At 40.7% G+C, this 24377-nt stretch overlaps 1 protein-coding gene and 1 long non-coding RNA gene across 5 annotated transcripts in view; one reads left to right on the top strand and one right to left on the bottom strand.

The window, feature by feature from the left end:
• The window catches only part of AMER3 (APC membrane recruitment protein 3), a 36218-nt gene extending 18393 nt beyond the window's left edge, over positions 1 to 17825 (top strand). The window contains exons 3-4 of one of the 4 annotated variants that reach the window (XR_010474770.1): positions 5273 to 5393; positions 14848 to 17825. The gene's annotated coding sequence lies outside the window, so the exon portion shown is untranslated. Of the gene's footprint in view, positions 1 to 5272; positions 5438 to 14847 lie in introns of all 4 variants that reach the window. The other 3 variants (XR_010474768.1, XR_010474769.1, XM_065074251.1) reach the window with 3 other exon arrangements.
• Positions 1206 to 23866, bottom strand: LOC110364068 (uncharacterized). Its single transcript, XR_010474772.1, has 3 exons — positions 23558 to 23866; positions 18270 to 18370; positions 1206 to 1441 (listed from the first exon to the last, which is right to left on the bottom strand). It is a non-coding gene; the product is annotated as an uncharacterized LOC110364068 (long non-coding RNA).
• Between the last annotated feature and the right edge of the window lie 511 nt (positions 23867 to 24377).

The following is a 24377-nucleotide window of genomic DNA, read 5'->3' as shown; positions in this document are numbered from 1 at the left end:
CAATAAAAGCTGCTTCTTTCTACCTTTGCTGTACCCCTTAGTAGTCACCATTGTCTACCCTAACACTGTTCCCATTCTACTGTTCCTCTCTATGCTCTAATTCTGTTTTATGGAAGCTGTATTTTTTGCAGAGCCAAATCCTGTAGTTCATTTTCAGCCTAACCATCAGTAAATGCCATTAGGAATTTTGATTGATTTAAACTGATAGGATACTGCACCTAGTACCTGTGGGATTTCCTCAGAAATCAATTTCACTAATCCCCATCATATGTTTGCTCATGTGAACCATGCCGCACTGAGCTGTGTTCTATTTCCCCAGAGCAGCAGGGTAGGATTCTTCCCTGAGCAACCTGTGTCAGGAGGTGTGCTATCTTCTTCATCTGCTAAAGAAAAAATCAAAAAGCCTATAATTGCAGTAACTGTTATTGAACACTGTCTATTATTGGCCTAATCCTGAGTGACCTCAGCTGTATTTTGGCTTCTCTACAGATGGATGATTGAACTTCCAATTTCCCACACTGTCAGATAATAGTAGAAAAAAACCCAAAACCCAAAAAACCCAGGAAAACAGTTTATCCATTTCTTTATCTGATGTAAATGTTATACCTTACAGTCTACCACAAGGAATGGAAAATGAGGCAATTCGAATAAATGTACATAAATCACCTGGCTAGATATAGACTGCAATTATGATTTTTCATCTAGCAAACATAAAAATCTTTATGCTGAAAGTCAGCAGTGAATAATAAATCATTACATTTACATTGGTTATATACTTCAAGGTTTAGAGATAAATTTTTGCAAGGTACAATCAGTCTCCTGTAGGAATGCCCTCTGAAGCTACGTACTTTACTACTGCCACCCAGAAAAGGCCTGAGGGATGAAGTCAAGAGAAAACTGTAACAGAAGAGCTGGGTTCACCTGTACGGAGAGCCTAGCAAGCCAGCAATGAGCAATCAGCAGAGGGAGGAACACAATCCCCTGCAAGGCAGCACCCCCTGGCTTGGGCCGGGTGAACGTTGAATACCAGATGGCCCTTTTGGCAGTTCAGGATATGATATGATTCTGAAATGGAGGTGGCGGCCAGACCTCCTGCTGAACTACAGTGACTGTAGCTGAGCTGACACTGAGGAAGGAAGTTACAGGAATGTTGCAGCCTCTATGATCTTAAAAAGGGCAATGAAATGTTTTATGAAGTACTGGGATCTGTGAAACCTATGAGTGAAACATTGGCAACAACCTACAGACTTATCCTATAGGCAGCTCTTTTGTTATACTTCTCAAGATCACATACCTCTTTCCTGCGTATGCCCAGGACACACAGGCAGAGTGCAAGATAGTTGCTCCTCCCCAGACAACACAACATCTGCTTCTGTGTTCCTATGAGGTGCAGGTTTCTTCAAGTGCCGACAGCTCTCCATTATTTGTGCTTTTCACTGGGCTGGGAAGACATGGATAGTGGAAGAAACATGTATGATATGGGCTCTTGGGAGGGCACTGCCGTAGGATCAAAAGTTTTTTGCATGGAACAGCTGCCATCTGGCCTGTCCTGCTATAGCAGCTAGGAAACCCAGACAAACCTACGTTCTGGGAGAGCACATCATCAGACACAGCATGTTCCCACGCACTGACGTTGTGAGGCACCTCAGGTAGCCATCCGTGCACAGCACAGGCTATGCACTCCACAATCTGAGTAACTGCCCACGGATCATGGAGCATTAGCTGTAATTGCAAATCCACCCGTGACTCCATGCAGCGATTTGCTGAAAAGCACTGCTCCCTACAGCGCACGGGCCGGGCACCAGCCTTTCGTAGCCCCTTTCATCGTCTGCTTCACTGCCCAGCATGGCAGAGTTTCTTCATGCCACATGTCTCTGGGACAGAGTGGGCACAGACTCTGGCCCAAAAACTGCAGTGCTTAAATCAGCCAAATTGTCTAGTCTTTGAGGCTGGTTCTATTAATAAATGCACCGTTAGTCACTGTGATTTGTGATGGGATGCTACATGTGCTAAAGGAATGAATGCTTCATGTAGATTCCAATTAGCTTGGAAATGTTTTCTGGTTCTTTGCCTAGAAGGACTTAGACAATGGTTGTGTTGTTAGCAATGAACTGTCACCTCCTAACGTTGCTTTACAAGAATTAGTGGGTTAGTAAACTACCACTGACCTTCTTCTATTATTTTTTTTTAATTACTCATGAAGCTTTTGAAAATTGCTATAAAAAGGATATTTTAAATTAACAGAAATTGGGACAGTATGTATTTCGGATAGATGGGTTCATTTGCAACTCTGTGGTACCAAACTACTGTTCAGGGAAAAAAAAAAAAGACAGGATTCCTAAATATGTTTTAGACTGGCCTCCCCATTGGTCTCCAACAAATTAGTCCACCAAAACCAGATTCTTTTTAAAGAAAACTGCCTTTTGGCAATTGTAGACCCTGAGCACTCTCCATTAGGATGTGGTGCCAAATTTTCTTACTTCTAATCATCAGATTCAACCTCTTCACAACTCTGTGCTGCTGCCCTGTTTCTGCTGCCTCTTTCACCTTTCTTAGCACTGATTCATTTCTGCAGGAGGGGAGGAGATGCAGGCCTGGAGATAACATTGCTAGAAGCAGCTGACTTGATCTGCTGCCCCCAGAAGAGAGGTTGCAGAGAGAACAGTTCTTTATCCACATCCCTCTGTCTTTTCTTGCATGTTGCTTGGACCCAAAGCTGCAAGACTTCCCAGAAAGTCTTTCAGGAAGGGAATTTCACATCCTCTTTTGCATTCCCTGGTGCATCTGCACTCCTCTTAGCTTCAAAGCAGAGAGAGCACCTCACCCTTCACCTGGCCTGCAGGCATTGTGGTATTGTCTCAGTCCTCATTTTATTTGATCAGCTCAGGAAATCTATAGAAAATATTCTGTTATCTAATAAGAACATCATGCAGCAATCATCCGCAGAATATAAATCAATAAATATCCCCTAACAGCAATTTATCACTCATCGTATTACACAGCAATCCACTTAGTGTTATAATTAAAGGCACCAAAATTTGAAGTCAGCACAATACAATGATGAATAATGGCCCAATAAAAAACATTTTATAGTGGAAAGAAATCCTTAAGTCAATTAAGGACCTAACTCTTATCAAGTTAAGTGACATGAACACTGAAAACCTTGCTTTACTATGCTCTCAGACAGAAGAGTCCTGACTTTTTCTGGGAAAGTTACTTAGTTCCTTAGATATAAGTCTACTGTAACAAAAATATCCAAAGCAGCAAAATAAATAGAAAATATTTCTATTAAGTTACAAATTGGCACACAGTGTACTTCTTTGTGTTTTGGGGGCATACCTGAAAAAGCCTTCTCAGTGAGAATAAAAATGTGTGGTCATCAAAAAAAATCAATTCATTGCTGTAACTTTGATTTTTTTCTTCACCCTCCGCCTGCTCAGCTCCCACACCTTGATGGCTGAGAAAAAGCGTTCAACAGTATTATAAAAAAATCTGCAAAATTTCTGGGTCGCACATGCATATTGGCTGATCTCCAGTTGGCAAAGCAACTCTATAGGATCCGAAACAAGAAAGCATCAGAGCAGCCTATGACAATGAGTGAAATGGAGGAATGGAACAGTGACACAGAAATACTGTCTCCTCCATTCAGTGCTGGGCACAGGTCAAGTGCTACTGCAGAAAGCTTAGATACACTTGTGCTCGCATCTTTCCACTTACCACTGGGCTGAGTCTGCTTTTAGAGCAGGTCCAGTAACACCAGCAGTACCTCACACGTCTCCATCATTATCCAAGCAGATCTGCTTGGATTCAACTTCTGTGGCTCACTCTACCAGGCTCCTGGTAATAACAAAGATGATGTGTTTAACATTTAGTGTTAGAAAAAAAACTGAGAGTGTCTGCAAAGAAGTATATTAAACCACAAAAGGTTTTGCAGAGTATCGAACTTAACATGAGCTTTTCACCTGGCAGAAATTTCCAAGGGTGGCTTAACTTCTTTAGCGTTCTACAGGACTCTGTAGGAGACACTGATTTCCCTTCAGCAGGAAGGGAAATGAGCTCATCTCTCAACACAAAATCTGCTCCACAGTTCAAAGCCCTTGTGATCTGTTGTACTCATCACTGGCAATGCAAGCTATTCAGCCTGGCAGGAACCAAGAGTTATGAAGCCCAAAGGAAATAATTTGGGCATTTGCCCTTTGCGTACCCCGAGGTGTTTACCAAGGCATGTCCTAGACTGACTCACTGGTTTTCCTTCCTGTTTTTCTAAGAGGTCGCTATTAAGTTAAGCCTATATAGCCATACAGCCAGTTCTAAATAACAGGGTTGTAAAACTTAAAGAACTTAGCATAGTCCAGATCTACTGCTGATTTTATGTAATGAACACTGCTAAACGTAGCACAGGAAGACTTCCTTCTCCCCTCCTCCCCACCCCACGCACGGCTGACAGCCACATTTATCAGATTCCAAGCCCTGACAGTTAAAAAAAGAAATGAGCTTCCAAAATGAAAATCACCTCCTTCCGCAATATGAATAGTCATTCATGCTAGTTAAGATGTAAATCCATATTCATCTCTAGTTACCTGCATGACACAGACTGAACCTAAGAGCAAGTTTTGAATATAGTTATTTCTAAATTAGACTCACAAAATGAAATTCTTAGAATAAAATCATAGTTTTATTGGTATCACCATTTGCTTTCTTGGTTTTTCAGAGGCAACTGAGTCTCTTTAACAAATATAAGAACAGTCTGTTGCTGGAGTTTGTCTAACGATATAAAAACCCAAAATACAACACTAATTCTTCAGAGTCCTGCAGAAACTGTCTTTGAAAAAATCCCACCATCCTACAAAAATGGATCAGTTCTAAACTGCAAGCTCAAAATACAAGACTTTAGAACCATAAGTGCTCTTCTTACAGACCTTATCAGACCATGGAGACTAAAATTTACAGTCCTGTGCGGATCCAAAATTCTGACTCAGCCTATATGTTTCAGCTGTACACACTCCATTGAGTCAGAACATCAGACTATAAAACAGGGAAATTGTAATTACATTAGTCCAGAAATAAAAGAATAGTTGAAATCATCCTGCCATTGAACTAACTGCAGGCAACAAGGACGGTGTTAAGTAGATCAGCTCATCAATAATGGAACAGGGAGACTTTCCACACTAAGTAGGTCAGTGGTACAGATTTCCATTTTACCCTTGGATAGTCACTCAGCAGCCTACTCACAGTGAACTTGGACTGGCACCTTTCTCTTCTTACCACTCAGCCTCCAGCATCACAAAATTCACCAAATCCTCCCATCCACGTTGAGGACTCGTGATCTGAAAATGCAGGAGGATTGAAGCTGGACAGCTGAAGGCTGTCGGACAGGACGGCTGTGATGAGAAGTATGCTGATATTGCTTATTCTGGATCAGCTGCAGGTGTGTAAGGTAACAGGCCTGTGTGGCTGCTAAAATGTACAACTCTGCATAAATCTAATCCTGATTCTCTGTATTAAGTGGAATGCCTCCCACCAACAGACATTACACTCTTCCAAATCCATGGAGATTCTTCCAGGGATTTTAGTGGGTGATTTGAGAGGGTTCTAAATCCATAACTAACATGACTAAAACATAACATTTTGTGATACTTACACGAAGCAATACTGATTGCTCTGTTACTTTTGGTTCTTCGACTAAGAAAATACCAACAGAAGAATAGAAATGCACTATTTTGGAAGTCCCATTTTTCAGTAGTGGCTGTAACAAATGCATTTGAATAATTTAAGTTAAAAGAAACTTTCTCCTTCTTCCTCTTTTTCAAATTATTTCCAAAGGAATATAAGTAGAAAGCTGCCCAGTCAGCCTACCAGATACTTGCTGAGTGTGTGCTGAAAAACTTTCAAAGCTGATAAAAAAGGAGCTGTCCGGTTTAAAGTCAACACCACCCAGCCCTGCATGAGAGTAGCACAAGTAGAAATGCAGAAGCAACTGTCTATTCAAAATCCAGGGCAACCATGACATCTAATACCTTTAGAAATAATGCTGTTAATTATGAGAAATCTGCAACAGGATTCTTGCTGCTTACATTAATAACCAGCCAGGAGATCTGATAGCCAAAGACAGTGTAGGAAGCCAAATGGATTATTTATGCCTGAGAAGATTTAATAGGTGTTATTTTTACTGCAACCAAACTAAATAGGAAAAGCAAAATCAAACAAACTTGTTATTTCTCTGGGACTACACAGACGGTGACATCTCAGTGTGGCACACCACACATAGGAGGAGTGAGGGATTCAGTAACATAAAAATTATGGAGACCAGATATTAGTCAGTCTGGTAATTTCAACTGTTAAATAGCATTTTTTATTTGGATTAGCATGGGCACTAGCTAATACAGAACACATCAGTTGTTTTCTATTGATAAATTTCACTGATCGTAGCATAGTTACATTCAGAGAAAAAAAAAGTACATTCTCATCTACTAGATTATACAAAATATTCCTTATTAGTTCTGTTAAACCAAAACATTTATTGGAAAATACATCCTGAATTAATAAATACTCTAGAATATAAAACTTTTAAGTCTAGTATATTTGCCACCCCAGGGCACTTTTCATTTGTCCTCCTCACTCTTTTTAACTGAACAAGTCATTTAAGTGAGTAATGAAAATAATCTTATTGTGCAGCTTTTAATCTATTATTCAATAGCTAAAAAGAAAGTAAAGATCACCCTTTCTATCAATAATTTAGCTCCAGTGCTAATGCAGCCATTCAGCTGCCCCCCTCACCAGGGCCTCATACATTTTTAATGCTTAGGCTCTTTGTTAGGAGGTCAGATGTGTGAATTGTGGTTAGAAACATGGTTACCAGGTGTAGGGAAGTCAACTAAAGAAAATATTCCCATTGCCAACAAAACAAATTAGACTGGCAGGACTGTAAAAGGAAAACTGCACGGTATGGTCCTCAATGCTGACTGTGCTGAAGAGCAGGTGAAGTCGAACTGCCCAGGCTGCCCCGGCTGGTGAAGAACCTGCAGCTCTGGGCAGTCCCAGTGAAGCACCGAACATACCTCAGCTTTACTGGTTTGGGTGGTACTGAAATTTGGATACCCGTCACTAAACCTCAAACCTGGACCAGATCTCAGCATCTATCAAGTCTTCCTGGTCTGTTTAGCTTTGCTTCCAGAGAGGCATTTTTAGAGAATTGCTCTTTAAACATCACAACAGTTTCCAAAGCCCCAGAAGTACAAATGGCTTTTCCAGTCTACCTTTCCTGCACTTGCAAGAAAAACAAGCACTTTGTTAGCAAGGCTTTTTCATCTCCTTAAAAACATCTTTGAGAGAGTAATTTTCTTTAATAGTACAGTTATCTTCTTTGGAAAAGATTAGTCTGTCAGGAAGTCTCTTCATGAGGGCTGCACAACCTCTGAGCTCAGACAGGACTGTCTCCGCTCACAGGTGGCACAGAAAACTCTATGAACTTTTAGACCTCTCCCAAGAAGCAGTGTATGTGAGCCTGGCATCAAGAAGCTGCTATGATCCTTGTGTGCCTCCCCACTCTGTCAGACAGAGGCTTCTGGTACGGAGATGAGACCCTTCCCATGTGTTCCTGGAATAAAATATTCCTCCCCCGGTTTGAGAAGCTGCCCCAGTCAGTGTCATTCCTCTGCTGAAACATTGACAAGTTAGCTGAAGTTCTGAACTAGAATTGGTTCCATTTTATTTTTACCGCTTTGAAAATATCACATTATCACAGTATGTTTGGGATTGGAAGGGACCTCAAAAGATCACCTAGTCCAATCCCCCTGCTGGAGCAGGAACGCCCAGGTGAGGTCCCACAGGAACATGTCCAGGTGGGTTTGAATGTCTCCAGAGAACTAGACTCCACAACCTCCCTGGGCAGCCTGTTCCAGTGTCTGTCACTCTCACTGAGAAGAAGTTTTTTCTCAAATTTAAGTGGAACCTTTTGTGTTCCAGCTTGACCCAACACTTTATATGACTGAAAAAGTGAAGGATTTCCCTTATTTCATCATGGCTCAAAATGAAGCCAACAAAATTCTAGGCAACACTTGGCAATTTCTCTGTTCTCTCTATTTCTTGCTGTCTGGCCTTCTGCAATAAGAGGAAGTGAAATTCATTTGTTCCTAAGAGTGTAAGCACTCATTTTAAATCTGGAATTATTCCAGATGTAAGATTAGGCTTGTTCCTCTGTGTGTCACATCATTTCTTCATGTAGATTGCCACTCCAGTGAAGCTTAGCAAAAGCTTACGTAGATCTACATAATGGTAGCTTACTACCCAAACAGTATCACAACAATGTGCCTTATAAATACACTAAGAGGTAAAAATGAGCAGGACTTTGAAAACTATAGCATCAAGTTTAGTTGACCACAGAGAATTTTCAGACAAGAGACGATTTCAGTTTTGCAAAATCAAACTACAAAGATCATGTAACCATTTCTGTTCCTAACATGCCCACACATTCCAGACCCCGCTGTCTGATTTCCTTTCCCTTTACTCTCTTTCTCCCCTCGTGTTAAGCGCTGTATAAAAAAAGATCAGTTCTGGGGTCTGTACTCCAAAGAGCTAGGAATGCTGTCTAGAAATTATAATGCAAAGCTAACAGCCACAGATGGATACAAACAGATGGCAGAATACAAGGAAACAATGAGACAGCACCAGTTGGCCCATCAGAAACTGAAGCGTTGTCTAGTGTTATCCTAATTTTAGGAATGGACTTCCAAACACAAGAAGCCACATAGGACAAAACATTACATTTCTTCTTTGGAAACATAACAAGGAGACAAAGTAGACTGATATTGTTGACTAATCATAAACAAGAATCATATCTAGGTAGACTAGGATACAACTGACAGGGCAGAGATTGGCCTTCAGAAGCCTTGGAAGGGATGTCAACCACCAAATGATTGACATTATAGAGTAAGAAAAATGAGGTAAACTATGCAAAGCAACAGGTATTAGGGTTATTATGACCAGACAGAAAAATATAATTTCTATGACAACATTCTGAGTGGATACAAACAGGCAAGACTGTGCTTATCAAGACCAGAGGAAAGGGAAATTTTGATACCTCAGAAGCAAAATGAACAGAACTTGAATTAGAGCCTTAGTCATATGGATAAAGGGATTTTTTGCACAGAATAGACCAGATGCAGACACAGTCTGGATGTGAGAACAGAGAGAGAATTTTGAGTCAAAGAGCATTGCAGTGACTCGCAGGATAGTGGGCTGCACACAGCAAAAGAAAGGGAGTTGGCTCAGGAAAATTAATTGCAAACATTCTTAGGCCAGTTTAGTACTTACTAATGATTGCTAGGGTCTTGTTTGCTGACCCTAGCTTTAGCAAGTCAGCAAATGTACCACAGATGTGCAACACAAAGATGACAGTGATTCACTGCAATCGAGACTGTGCCTGCAGACACAGCCAGCTTGTACTTAGCAATCAATCAATGAGCCAGATGCATTTGTACCACTGCTAACTGCCTGTAAATTATATCTTTTTTTAAAACTGTAGAGTTTGAGAGAGACTATTGCATTCATTACCATTTCAATCAACAGCAGCACAATGCAGCACTGACAAGATTCAAATGACTATCAACTATTAAAAAATCTGAAAGGCTTCATGATAGCTAGGGGAAGAGATTATTTACAGACTACTTTATTATAGGTTTCCTATTTGGCAAAGACTTTACACATGTGAACTTGTCCCATACATCAGACATAGGTCTGTGCAGGCGGCTCTTTCATAAAGAGAGATAAGAAAAGAAATAAGATTGGGGAAGGCATAATAGAAGCATGGAAAATTGATTTTCAGGCTGTCTGTGACCTTGACTTAGAGGCTGAACATGAGCTGTGAAGCAGACAGTGAGGACAGGAGCAAGCTGCAGACAGCAGAACTGCAAACTTTGTTTGGAACCAGAGATTACAGACAAATTCTGACAGCCTGATCCTGCCCCCATAATCAAGTGCAGTAAGCATGTGATGATATTTTAACTTCCAGGGACAGTTAGGTATTTATGAAAGCACAACAGGGCTCAGACACTGTTTCTCTCAGAGAGAACATTTAAGAAGGAGGTTATTCAAGTCACTTGTGATTAAAAAAAAAAAACAAAAAGAACATAACTTTCTATACAATATATCAGTTATTTTATCAGATTGTCATAATTCCATTTGTTCGCATGCTTATGAAATAATCCCACTAATTAATCTTCTGGTTTGAATTTTTTTAGGATGGGTCTGCAGATTCAAAGACAGTATGTGTTCATGAAAACAAAGAAAAACACTGGTCTTTGATAAACAACACTCAATGCAGTTAAGAAAGGCAGGGAAGTGTGTGTGCCTAACATTTGCAGTTTGTCTCTGAATTATGGGGACAGATACAAACTGATCTGAACAGCTTGTTCAGAATGGCAGAACAACCAGGGAACACATTATCACTACACAACCATGTTCCTGTCCACACTCAGGGCATTGTCAGCACAGGTATTATGTCTCACAACATTATGCAGTATATTATGCTGGCACAGCATTCTAAGGCAGCTATAGTTTATAACAGCAAAAAAAGTTTTTACAGCATAATTTCTTGATTCCCTGGGAGTGACAAGTTATTTATTTATTTATTTATTTACCCAGGTGGCTTCTAGCAACGTTGCTCTTTGTCAGGTCACACCCCAGCGTGCTGATCTGTGCATAACTGTGTCATAGCAAAATCTATAGTACATCCCTGGCCTTTGAGCTATGGAGGAACCTCTGCTCCACCTAGAAAACACTGCTGTGGCTCCTTCAGGCCTCTAGAGTGGCATATAAATGCTGGCCGAGGACAAGGAGTATGCACTGGATCTCTTCCCTGTCTAAAGCTCATTCTGACTCAGGCAGAGAATTGAGGTCTACAAGCATGAAAAAATACACAGTGTTCAGAGATATAATATTACATAAAAGACAGATTTACAACATTTTGGCCCTTGCACAGAGCTCCTCTGAACCCATGGGGCACCAGCACAGCTGCACTCCTTCTGTGTGGGTGGGCAGTCTTCAGATGGACTGAAATCCAGCCTAGTAGTGCCAGAAGTATTGGAAGCTTCCTGAAAAATGTGCTTCTGAATAAAAGTCATAGTACTTATTTTTGATAGTGTGCAATAGCGTGCTCAAGGCACTATTCAGAAATTACATGTGCCCTGAGAAACTGAGGGGACTGGGAAATGAAAGCCCTTCCTGCATTTTTTTTTCTTTTTTAATTGGGCTAATTCATTATTACAGTATTTTAAAACCATGCTCTTCATGGAAAGGGAGTTTCTGAATACCTCCATGGCAGACCACTGAAATAAATTGCCTGTCTGGTTTGTGCATGCTACTTGTGATCAGTTCTGTTCTACTAATCAGCAAACCTTCTAGGCAGTGGGGCATTTTTCCTATTTTACTGGAAAGATTTTTTGTTGTTGTTCTAGTAAAAGTGAATTTTCACAAAGAATATTTAAACTTTTGAATAGTAGCGTATTCCTCATCTGAAAATCATCCCATCAGAAAATTCCCAGCTAACTTCTAATCTACACAACCAGCTGAAGCAATTAGCTCTGCGTGATAATGTTACAGCAGAGCTATTAAATAACCTTGGCATCAAGGTTACAGCAATTCAATGGCCAGGCTAGACAAAGAATGCTTCAGGGCGTTCTCTCATGGTAGAAACAGCTGGTGCACAGAGCCTGCCTCAATTTCCCCTTCCTGGTGCCTGCTTAAATTAAGTTCATAATTTGTTTTTTTCCCCAGTTTTCTGTGGGGGAGCATCGAGGTCTGTATTGATCTCTTAACTGCTACTGTTCTTAGGCTTCCAGTCCTGACTTCCTTGATTTAGAATCTCATCCTGTTTTTCTTCAGTTGCAATCACCAGCTTGGGGAGTCCATATTAGCCCAATCTTCCTTCAGATACATGCTTAACTTCACTCATCTAATCACTCCCAGTTCTGAGGCTGATAACAGACATATTTTTATCGCAGATGAGAGAAGGAGAAAATTTATGATGCAAGATTCTTTATCCCAGGCCCTTAAGCAGCCAGTGGCCCTATGTTCTAGCCTGCCCCTGACAATAATAGCTCCCAAGACACTTTCCTCTATAGCAAAGGCTACATCAAATATTTTTAAACAGATTTCCTTAGGCACATGAGCAACTGATCTTGCAAACATCCCTCCTGGCCTTAAAGGGCCAGTATTCTGCTACAATGAGCAAAAGATTAGAATATGTTCCTTAGGTAACCTCTAGAAAAGTGTATGAAAAGAAAAATAACCAAATATAATAACCAAAAATAACAAAAAAATTCAAAGCATGTACAGCAAGGTTTAGAAATTCAACTGATAAAAGTCACAGCAGAAACAAGAAAAATCTTCAAATGTGCTTGTAGGAGGAAGGAACTGAGAGTCAGGACGTCACTGAGCCTACCCCACAGTTTTAATTTGCAGGTAAAGCTGAGATGTCATGAAAACTGCATCATAAATGGGAGGCTGCTAGAAGGCACTGATTAATTAAATAATTCCAGTAAAGGCTGGGCTGATACTCGCCCATAAATTCTAGGGAATCTGCAGACGAAACGACTGAGCTGCTCACATTTCACCAGAGAACTGGACTTAGGTGTAAGGATGGCGACCTCAGAAATTCCAGGACGGACAGCACCTGCCAGAGCTGCCACCCCACTGCAGCCCCTTCTGTGCAGCGCCTGGTACCACTGCTCTGCTGTGCCACCTTGTGCTCGCCAGCTCTCAACACACCGTGTCACAAAATCACTTAACTGCACAAGTACTATAATCGTTAAAGTCCTTCTAGCTTAAACTTTCTGAGATCATAATAATGTATGTGTCTATGTCAGGTGACACAGCTACAAACGGGACACATGGGGATGGAATGCTGCACTATCGAAATCCTTTCTATATTCTTGTGAAGGTCAAGATGCTCACAGGTGTTTCCAGATTTTTCAGTGATTACAGGCAGAGCTTTGAGTTCATGGCAATTCAGATTGTCAGGTGAGATCTGCATGGTGGACATTTCTCACAAGTGCTACCAAAGCCATTGTATTGTCTCCTGTCCTTGTCCTCTGGGCTGTCAATAAACATGTCCCAGGGCCCAGAGCAGGGAACACACATTAAGAACTTCCATATCCTGTTACCAACTCTGATGCTGACATATAGCATTTTGAATAAGCAAATCACTACCCTGAGCCTTTTACTTACCTCACTGTAAAATGGATACGACATTTATTTCACCATAGTGACAAGGCTTTAGCGTGATTTTTCACAGCAGATGGGACTTCAGAGACCTGCAAACTACATTACTTTACAAGCTGACAGAAACACCTCTCTGAAGACAGGACACACACTGTGAGCTTAGCAGAGTACATTCAACAGAAGGAAGTCACAGCAATCCAAACAGCTCACAAAAGCCCTTGCATTTAGCAGCTTTTTGTATCATATTTCCAGGCACATGCTAAACCTTTTTGCTTTTGTCAGGGACTGCCAACATTCGGCTTACTTGCCCATTTTCAGCTGACAAAACTCTTGTTTTTGGCAAGCATCTTGAATGACTTGGGGCATGGCAAAGAAACAATGCTTGTTAGCAAAACAGCTTAGGAACAACACAACTCAGAAGTCCACATGATAAATTCCTCGCTGCAGTCGACCTGGACTCATCAATCCTGGCATACAATGGCCAGCCACAGAAAGATATTTATTAATCTAAAATACTGCACAAGGACCCCACTGCCTGAAGCTGCTATAGCAGAGCCACCCAGAGGTAATGTACCCCGGGTCTGGACGCCGAGATCAGCCACCAGGTGTCAGAGCTCCCCTGGCAGTCCTGCCGCTTCGCTCCAGGGGAATCCTGCACGACATGGAGTGCTGGGCACGCTCTGGCAGCTTCAGGCTGTACTGCACACTGTTAGAGGGGGAAAATTGGTTCAAAAGTCACTTTTAACTCATGGAAAAACAGCCTTCAGATCAAGCAAAATAAACTGTAGTAAGCCTATGAATATCATAAATTCTTGTGCTGGCCTGACAAGTATCACTGCAGTATTTGTGTTTGGGATTCTCGAAGGATTAGGCCTCCTGGCTGCTTGGAAAGTGTGCCTGGGTCAGGGAGCAGGCAGGAATGCAGCTGTTCCCAACCACTTCACATGTGGGCACAAACTGGGGAGCCATTTACACTACTGTCTAGGGAAGCTGACAGACTGGTTGTGTGCAGGAGACCCTAGCATGAGTTTCCAAGATGCAAATGCTGTGAATGGTATAATTGCCTTGAGCTGTGGCACAAGAAATTAAGAGAGTTCCTCCCTAGTCAGATGCCAGCTCTCACTCTTATTTTGTCTCATTTTCAAAGTTCAAGTTTCAAGCTGCGACATAGTTGCACGTAGTTGACTTCAAAGCTACCTGTGACGGCTCTTGGTGGAATAGGAAATGCACCTTCCATGCTGGTGAGGACAAACAAGGCCAGAGTAACCTGTTGACTTTGCACCAAATGTCACCTGCATCTACCTGCAAGATGTAAGAGTATTCCAAATGTGTGTCATGGCAGCAGACACCTTGATGTCCATTAAGTAACAGATTTACTGGTGTTGCAAGAAGAGATGGTTTTTGATGCCAAGCACTGCACTATTCTGTGAGTGAAACACTATTTATTTGAATAAACAAAACAAGAATTTCTCATCATTGCTAATCTGGCCCTGGTCAAAATCTGATGGCGGCCAGTTTCTCTTTCTGGGTTTACTTATTTTCCTTTGTTCACTCTTCCAACAATATACTGTTAAATAAAAACCAGAAATAAATATGTGAACACTTAAACTGTTTTTGCTTACAATGCAGGTGCAACGCTGAAGAATCAACACTGCAGATATGGACGCTGCCCCACATCTATAATACAGCATGACATAGTGCCATGACCTTACATGGATGTCAGACTCAAGAACGATTTCTCTCTAGAGATCCCACCAGGGGTGTTGGAGCAGAAAATCATGCTGGTCTGTCTAACTGACTAATACAGTCAGGAGTTCCTGACAACCACACACCCCTGGAACCATGTTTGCAGGTGGTTGGTAACTAATGCCTTTTTTTTTTTCTTTTATTTTTTTCCTTTTTTTTTTTTCTTTTCAAAAAAACCCAACCAACCAACAACAACAAACCTTCAGCAGGATTTTGAAAAAAAAGTCATGCCATGAAGAAGGTTTAAGAACAAAAAGATAGCATATTTCTGTCACATTGTGCCACACAACAACTGAAAATACCACTATATTTTTAAGATATAGGTACATGCAGAATGAGCATTCACTTGGGTGGTTGTTACAAGGAGGTAATTTTTTTTTTCTGTTGTACTAATTTTTCTTGAATTTTATAGAAATGCTTTATATATTTTATGGTAACTGTTTAACCATCTTAAAGCAACAAGGTTCTAGACTGCAGATTACATTAATATGGCAAGATTTACTTTCCGGGGAAAGGTATTTTGTAAACATACAAATAAAAATATCAGGAAGCATAATATAGCATGTCCTATGTTGTCCAAAGAGGTGTATTTATCATGTAGCAGAAATGGTGAATAGGATAAAGAGGTATACTTGAAAATCACCATCAAAAAGATAACTTCTTTGATTCTGTTTTAAAGGAGAGAAAACATGCTGTTTATATCCATGACAACAGATGTACTTAATCTTATACAAAGTCTTCTTTTTCCAGTTTAAAAACTAGTTCCAAAGTAGTAGGTAGATACATCATTAACCCATGTGGGTATTTGGTTTTGTGGGGTTTTTTGTTTATTTGGTGCCTTATTTTTTCTTCTCTGCCCTTCTTCCTCTAAGTCCTACTCATCTGTCAGAGCTACCCAGTCCTACTGCTGCTTTTATTATTAATAAAAGTATACAGATCGCCTCTCTTGTGGCCCCTGACCTTCCACAGAGAGAAGTAAACAGTGTCCCTCTGTAGGACTTCTTCTGCCCTCCTCCCTGACTCTAAAGCTGGGCTCTGTGGCACTGTCAGTGCCCTGAGAGTGGTTCCCTCATGACACAAACCACAGGAAACAAGTGCAGAGAGGGAAGATGGGCTTTTACTACTTTTATGCAGGCCCAGCATGGACACACAAAGCCCACAGTTTCACATGCATGCTGTTCTGCTGGGGGCAGCTGGGAGGCACCCAGGTCTACGAGCCACCTGCAGCTGTCGAGATCTAGTTCTAGCAGTGAGAGTATTGCACTCAGAGATTCAAAGGTCCTGGGCTCAATCCATGCTGCCCAAAGAACAACTGTGGATCTGCATTACACACCATGGAAAAAATGCCTGTGGGCAGTCTATTCTAGTGCTCCCTGTGGAGTTGCATGACTGGTAGTGCAAAGCTGGGGGGAGCTCAAAAATCTTCAGGGCTAAATCATTTTCCATTTAAAGAACTAACAGAAAAATCTATTTCCTCAACATCATATTGAATAAGGTGTTTACCAAGATCAGCTGTAAACTAGTTTGGAGGAAAATCTTTGAATTAAACTTATATTACATGAGCAACTACACCTTAGGAAATGAAGACATGCTAGTGAAATGAACCCATACGTGTGAATATTCAATTTCTCATGCAGTGTGTAGCTGTGAGAACAAGTTCCTTCATCCTGCTTTCAGCCTAACCTACTGTCATTCCCCTTTGTTGTTAGATGTTTTTTTAACTTTTAAATGCATAACACAGAAAACTAAGATAAATTATTAAAAACTTTGCACAGATTTCTGTGGCTACCAAATTTCAGATCAGCTTCTATGAAACTGCACATCTATTTCCTGTCCTGTTTTTACAAGAATGGAAGCAGTGACCACTTGTGTCCACACATAGGATCAGAATAACAATTAAAATAATAATTATACCTTTGTGCTAAAGACAACTTCCAAAGAGGAAAAAATATTTTTCCCTCATCTCATTGTTCACTAAAATGTAGGCAAATATTCTGGAAAAAAATATTGTTTAAAAGCTATATTCTGCTAAAGACTACAATTCTTGACGCACCTTCTTTCAATGCAGAGTTCACTAGAGTTTCAGAGGTGTTTTGAGAACTGCCAACACATAGACCAGGTACCCCAGTATCCTTAATAAAACCCCACTTACTGTTTTAAATGGAGAGAACAATCTCCACTTTACAGAACTGGAGTGTAAATAATCTCATACTTGTAAAAATATCCAGAAAAAGTGTAGGAAGAAATATGAGACCCACATGAACTGTCAGGTAAGTGTTACTTCCAAAAGCAAAGTATTAAAAGGGCATTCAGGTATTCCAGCCAAATATAAGTGACATGAACTTAGCAACAACTCCTAGAGTAATATTTTGCTTCACTTACAATATTTCATTGTTCTAAGTTGGAGTGTTTGGTGGCAAGATATTGTAAATACTTACGCTTTGCAGCAAATGCACAGAATACACAATAAAGTTGCAGGTAAACTGAGGGTTGTTTAAGAGAGAACTATGTTACATATTTTGACTTCTACTTAATGAAAAGGACAAAGACCAGTGTCTCTCTTGGATGGACAATGTACACATATGGTACATATTCACATGTATGCATAATGAGTCTGTATAGGCACCTTTAGGTGCAAACTTGTTAAATTCAAGAACGGAAGAAATCTGAAGCAAGTACTGTTTTAAAAATCTGAGTTTTCAGTACATATATGATTTTTTTTCTGTAACTAGCACACATGCATTTATATGCCATGTAACGTATTCTATTTTTCATATATGTCATATCTGATGTACATATGTTTATGTATTATATTTTAGTTACCATATTCTACATTACATATTAAAGTCACTTGGATTCTATGTTATGTGTGGTCTCTAATCAACATCACTTCAGTGATTTACACAACATTAACAAATCACTGTTTTCCAGCACTGCAAATTTGTTATTCAGTAAAAAAACCCCTACTGCTTATGAGGATTTTTTTTTTTTTTAACCCCCAATCTGAAGCTTATAGAGGCAAAATTCACTGCTTCTCTAATTCTTCTCCTCTGTGTAGGATAACCTGGTTCATCACTCAGTCAGCACTGGGAGAATCAGAATACTGAGATCAAAACACTACCTAGCGTAATCTTATCCTGAGGAAGTTAGTAGGTTATCAAGTGTATGTAATTCGGAAAGTGGATTAGTTTCTAAACATAGGCACTTACTGCTTTGAGAAGTGCTATGTTTAAGAAGAAGAGAAGTTTTGGCTTCTCTGAGGAATTAGTCCTGATTCAATTATTTAACAAAAAGCTCATCCTTACCTTTTACAACATGCTTTATAAATTAGCTGGTCGACTTCTTGAAGAGAGTACTAAGTTCCTGGCACATCTTAAAGTGTCCCATCTTCATAAGTATTAACTGTCTGAAAAAATAAAGAAAATAAATTAAGAGTTAAATCTGGCGTAAGAGAGCATAGACTAGAGTTTGAAGCTTATACTTCAAAAAAACAATAAGATACAGATGCATCATTTTCTAAGCTGAAAAAACACGCTTCTCAATTCAGTATTCTGTAGCCATGTTTTAAAAATATCTATACAGCTCTCAGCTCTATAAATAATGCAATACCAGCTAGTAGAAAAGTTACTTCAATTGTTACTACAAAGGGATTATTCAAAAGAAAATTGTTACACTACCATAAAACTATCGTTAATTGACATTCTACCTTAGTTTCAGATTCATTTACATCCAGACCTACAGTGCAAGTGCCACCTGAATTTCTATTAGCATTATAGTGTGTTTTCTAACCTGGGAACTCTAAACTGTGTGGTGGTGATCACCAGCATTTCCACTTGAAAGTCAATGAGTACTTAGGGTGCTAAGCAGGTCCCTGAATAGTAACAGTAGTCTTATGCTATTTAAATGTTATGTTATTATGTTATTTAAATGCATTCAGTCATAAGCATCTGCCACTCAATTACAAGGACAAGGGGAATGAAGAACGATTTCAAGGTTTTGGGAAGGATGGTGAAAGACTCAGGGGCTCAAGTGATCTTCTCTTCACTCCTTCCATCTTCAAGTGACGTTGTGGGATGGAATAGGAAAATTCAGTCTCTAAATGGTTGGCTCCAAGACTGGTGCTACAGGCAGGGCTTTGGCTTTTTTGATAATGGTTCGTTTTATAAGACACCAGTCTGGACAGTGTCACGCGGGAAAGGTTTATCTCGCAGGGGCAAAAGGATGCTGGGGCAGGAATTAGCTGGGCTCATTTGGAAAGCTTTAAACTAGGCTCGAACGGGGATGGGGTTGCAGCTGGGCTTGTCCCAGTGGGGCAGCATTCTAAAACTGATGAGGACCGGGTGGCCTCCTATGCCCCTAGGGAGAAATTGGTGTGCTCTGCTCGCTCCCCGAAATGCCTGTACACCAATGTGCGCAGCATGGGGAATAAGCAGGAGGAGTTAGAATCCTGTGTTCGGTCAGGAGATTATGATCTGGTGGCAATTACGGAAACATGGTGGGACAGTTCACGTGACTGGAATGTGGTCATGGATGGCTATGCCCTTTTCAGGAAAGACAGGCCAGCCAGGCGTGGTGGTGGAGTTGCTCTCTATGTGAACCGCGTCCTCTGAGTTGCTGGGGGCTGTGGAAGGGCTTGAGGCCGCCGACCGGCATTTCCTGCCCGGCCCTCGATGGGGGGACGCAGCCCCAAGATGGCGGCGCTCGCAGCAGCTGTGCGTTGTGGAGGTGGATTGTTCAGGAAGGCCCCGAGCGGGGAACAGCGCGGGGTGGGGTGAGGCTCTTGGGGTGCAGGAGGCACCTGTGGGGGCACGGCCTTTTCAGAGATCCCTGGGGATGTGCCGGCAATTGAAGGGCCCTGCCCTGGCGTACCCACGGTTGTTGCATAAGGCCTTCGGGGTGGAGCAGCCGGGGAGACCATGAGGTAAAATGGGGTGAGTAAAATGGAGCTCTCAGGCAGAGCCTCAAACCTGCTTGCTTCCCCCTCCTCTCCCCTGGTGTATAGAGCAGACATTTCCAGGCTAAAACAGAGAACAAAACATGTATTTACTACCACTCCTCCTCACCAAACCCTAGGGCATGATTTATAAGCGAGGAGCCAGGATGAATACTGGAGCAGGTGGCCAGAGGGCTCCCAAAGACAGTGATGCTTACACAGGGTGTTTACATCCTGCTCTGAACTAGAATAACCTCTTCTGTGCCAAACCACAAGATGCTGGTTGAAACCTGAGCTGAACTTCTGTGATGATCAGAGGAGCCTGGTTAACTTTCAGCACAGCCACTTTTCATTTTCACACCTCTCCAAACTTGCTGGGACAAGAACCAGATGTATGAGAATACAGTGAGCTGTTCTTGGGACGCTGCTGACCCAATCCCAAGCAGCATGTATCAGCGAGGATGCTAAAAAAAGGTTGCTTTCTCTCAAAAGATTTCCTGGGTTATGTTTTTTTTTTTTTCTGAGGCTTGTGTGGTTCACAAAAACTCTACATTTTTGCCCATCTCCATTTAGCTAACTAAAGTTGTGAATCCTTTCACATATAAGCATTCATATAAGAAAGCCTTGTATATTTAATGCGATCCAGTTTCTTCCCTTAATATAAGCCAAAATGCCCCTTCAATGCATACAAAGGTTGCATATTCCCCGGAACTCAGCATGTAGGGATCTGCCTGTCCTGGCTTTTCTCTCGGTGATATCAGTGACATCTCTGCACACACGCTGGCTGCCAGATTGATTCCAGTGGTGGGATTTAAATAGAGTTATTTTCTGCAGACATTCTTGGTACCATTAATATTAGTGCCAGCTTAAAAGTGTCTGATTGCTACTGTTGTTGCTGTAGCTAAGTCTGATAAAATGAGTAATCAATCATGATAGAACTGAAATGGCCTATACCCCATTTGAAGATTTTATTTTTATATATCCTAAACAGTTTATAAGAGTTTAAAATGTTGTTTATTGCCATTTCAGTGGGCCTTTTGACTGTGTGTTAGAAGAGCCTGTGACAATCAATTACCCACCTAGAACCTGCTTGTATCAGCTACAAACATAGGGTAAGTAGTGTAAATATATACATATAGCGTGTATACATATAAACTCAAATTGTACTCTGTGTGCAACTAGATATTTACTATAAACCAATTTGATACTATAAACCAGCTTGTGTTCGATATACAACCACAAGATGCCTGTTTAAGCTCTTCTGGGGGAACATCAGGGTTGAGCAGCCTTCTGGGTCAAGGTCGACTGCATTGCCAGGGCTTGAAGATGTAATTAATTAATTGCTGGAGCCTTTGAAGGTGGGAAGTGTAGTGGCAATGCTGGGTGTGCTCTTCCCCAGTTCATAAAGACATCATTGTAGAATGTGGCAGGAAAGCGTAAGATTTAGACAATTCACTCATTGTTTACATCAGTTTATCTCGTCACCTAAGAAGTTATCTCAGTATTGTTACCAGTTTGTCTTTCATAACTGGAACAGGTTCTCAGATGCATTGCATCAAGTTGCCTTGTGTCTGCAAATTCTGTTACCTCACATTTCAATTCATTAGCTTTTAGCAGCTTGGCCATTCAGAAGTCCGGTTCCTCTGAAATTTCTCAGCTTCCTCTGTACTGCTTCTCATTACTTTTTAATATGGAATTGTGACAATTTTGATGTTAAGCATGTTTGATCTCTTAAATAGTTCACACTGTAGCTATTGAATGCTGCAGTAGTGCTGAATGTATTAACAGTTCAGGGATAGATTGCCAAGAATGGCAACAAAAACACTGGCTTGAAGATTATCAAAGTTACTTTCTGAGCTCAGTTTGCAGAAAGCCTTCTTATAATATGCTTAGAAATACATGGGAGAATGAAGTGGAGATCAGGATAATAGAAATAAAAACTGTGGAGTGGTTTGGGTGTGGTTTTTGTGTGTGTCTACTTTGTTGTTGTTTGTTTGTTTGTTTGTTTTCCCCCTGGGGGACACACATAATTTGTTGGTTTTAAATCTTGGGATGGGGAAGCATAGTCCTGTCTAGAGCTCTGTAAGCAGCTGTTCTTCAGGCTGAGCAGAAGTCAGTAGGCAACTGGGTATGACCTGCCAGGAGCTTTCACTCCTCTGGAGAGTAACATCATGCTTCTGCTATGAGTCATTTTTGATTTAAAATAGCAAAATGAAAAACCTGGACCCATTCCTCTACTGTACACTTCGTACTGGAGAAGGTGAGGGGCTCCGCAGTGATTACACCTGCCAAGAAAAGCTGTCTCCAATATGAATCAATAGTCCAGCACAAAACAAAAGTTGGACTTGGGACTACAGGCTGTGGAGGGAAGATTATCTGTCACGGTGGGGTACTAAAATTAATTCTTTATAATTTTATTGATTTCTCATCCAGTTATAATAAAAAAGTTACTATTTGGGAATGTATTTTTTCCTAAGACTTTGAAGACATTTCAGATACTGGACTCAATGAAGATAAGCAAAAACAGTATCTGAGCACTGCATGCAGACTGCTTTTTAGTTCACTTCCTACAAGTCATTCTGATTTTGTTTCATGTTGAAAATTTCTGAAAAGGTGGTGTAGGTAAAAAGCTAACCTGCTCAGGAATAGAAAATGGGACTAGAGAAGTGTGATTATCACTGTTTGAAGCAACAGGAAATTATTATGATGAGTAAAGGGATTTTATACTTATAAAAAGACTAGGAAGATTTGGAAGGAATTCAGGACTTAGAACTATTTGCTTTTTAAATTCCAGAATAGGTGCTCCTATGACTTAGTTATAAAAGCTCTTCCCCTGAAAAAGTGAGAGAGGGCATGTTATCAGATATCAGGGAACATGGAAATGCACCTTTACCTGCATTAAGGTTTTAAAACTGAAGATTCAGTGTGTACAGTGTGATTAATGTAGGGCTACTTTCTTTTGGTATAAATCCCAAGGCATCCACTTAGCACTTACATGGGCAAGCTGAAAATTACCATTTTAACTACAGCAAAGTGTAAGAACTCCAAATCAAGCAGCTTTAAGACTTGGTCTATACAACTTTCCTAAAATTGCTGAGACCTGCTATCATGGCTTCTGCTAAGGATAGAAATGCTGAGAATGTTGGCTATCTGAAGGGTGTGAGTGGATCTTATTTAAGTACATTTGCACTTACTAGGGCCAGAAAATAGCTTAGGCAGACTTGTCTGTGTTGGTTCATATGTCGTTACTCATATAATAAATGGCAAGAATTTGAGAAGAAATATTAGGGGTAAAAATATCTCATGTAGAAACTTCTTAGTGGTCAAAGAATTGGGAGGCAACAGAAAGACAAAAATAATACGACTTTGCTAATATGTGACAATGTCTTATATTTTAGGGAACAAACTAAGAGAAAGCACCTTAGCAATATATGAAGTGTTCATCTGCATCCACTCTTAAAATTTTAAGCTCAGCTTACAGCATTCTACAAGTTTAGAAGCTAGCTCAATTATTTGCTTCTTGACATTTCTTTGGTTTAACTTCTCCTGTCATTTTCTATATCGAGTGTTCTTAATCTCTGTTTAAAATCGGTAGCAGTGGTGATACAGGCTTTTGGCAAGACCACAACTACTTTCAAATGAAGACAGAAGACTACTCACCTCTAAGGACACAAGAGCAGGCAGGAGTTGTGAAACTTTCCTGCATGTGGACTAGTTTGATTTTATGCTGAGGCATGAGGAGTGCTGGCTGGCCCTGGTGCAGAGGAGACCACCACAGGGAGGCTGTGGTAGCTGCCTGCTGATATTGAAAGCTCAATAAGCAATTCCCTAATCAGCTGCAGCTGGGAAGAGGTGGGTGCTGCTGCTGAGGGTTGCTTAGAAGTTGTGTTATCACAACTTCCCGTGTGGGAATTGCAGGCACATGCTCTAGGCAGCAGAGGGATACAGCTCAGAGGAGCAAATGCTGGGATGCTGTCCAGCTCCTTTGCAATTGCTGGAGCCAGCTTGCCTTCAACATCTGTACTCAGGATTGCCTGCAGGAGTAGAAACTATGTTCTGCATTATTACAGCAAGCTATCACAGGAAGGTTTGGCTCTCTATTCCGTTGTATTTTCTCTTTCTCAGTTTTATGTGAACGTGAAAAGAGAGGGAAATAATGGCAGCTCTACCCATCAGAAGAACCAGGTGAGCCAGACACCTTGCAAAATATATCAAACAAAAGAAATGTGCAAAGTTTTTTGCATTTCATTTTCTGTTTCTTATAGACAGACTGTATATGAGTATGTAGCGGCTTTGTTTTTACCTTTTGTATTCTGAATCACCCATGCTAATAATACAAAGTGTAACCCACTGGTAGTCCTATGAAAATCACTGAGATTAGGTCAAGGTAGTATTTAATGTAATTAAAGATCATAAAATTGGATGCAGAGTATTTAATGAATAACTGCCATGTCTGATGCTTAAGAATGGTTCAGGGTGA

This window comes from Columba livia, chromosome 9, assembly GCF_036013475.1.
Source record: "Columba livia isolate bColLiv1 breed racing homer chromosome 9, bColLiv1.pat.W.v2, whole genome shotgun sequence".
In the NCBI taxonomy this organism is placed as follows: Eukaryota; Metazoa; Chordata; class Aves; order Columbiformes; family Columbidae; genus Columba; species Columba livia.
The sequence above is the reverse complement of the archived record's forward strand: the minus strand, read 5'-3'. Positions and strand labels throughout refer to the sequence as shown.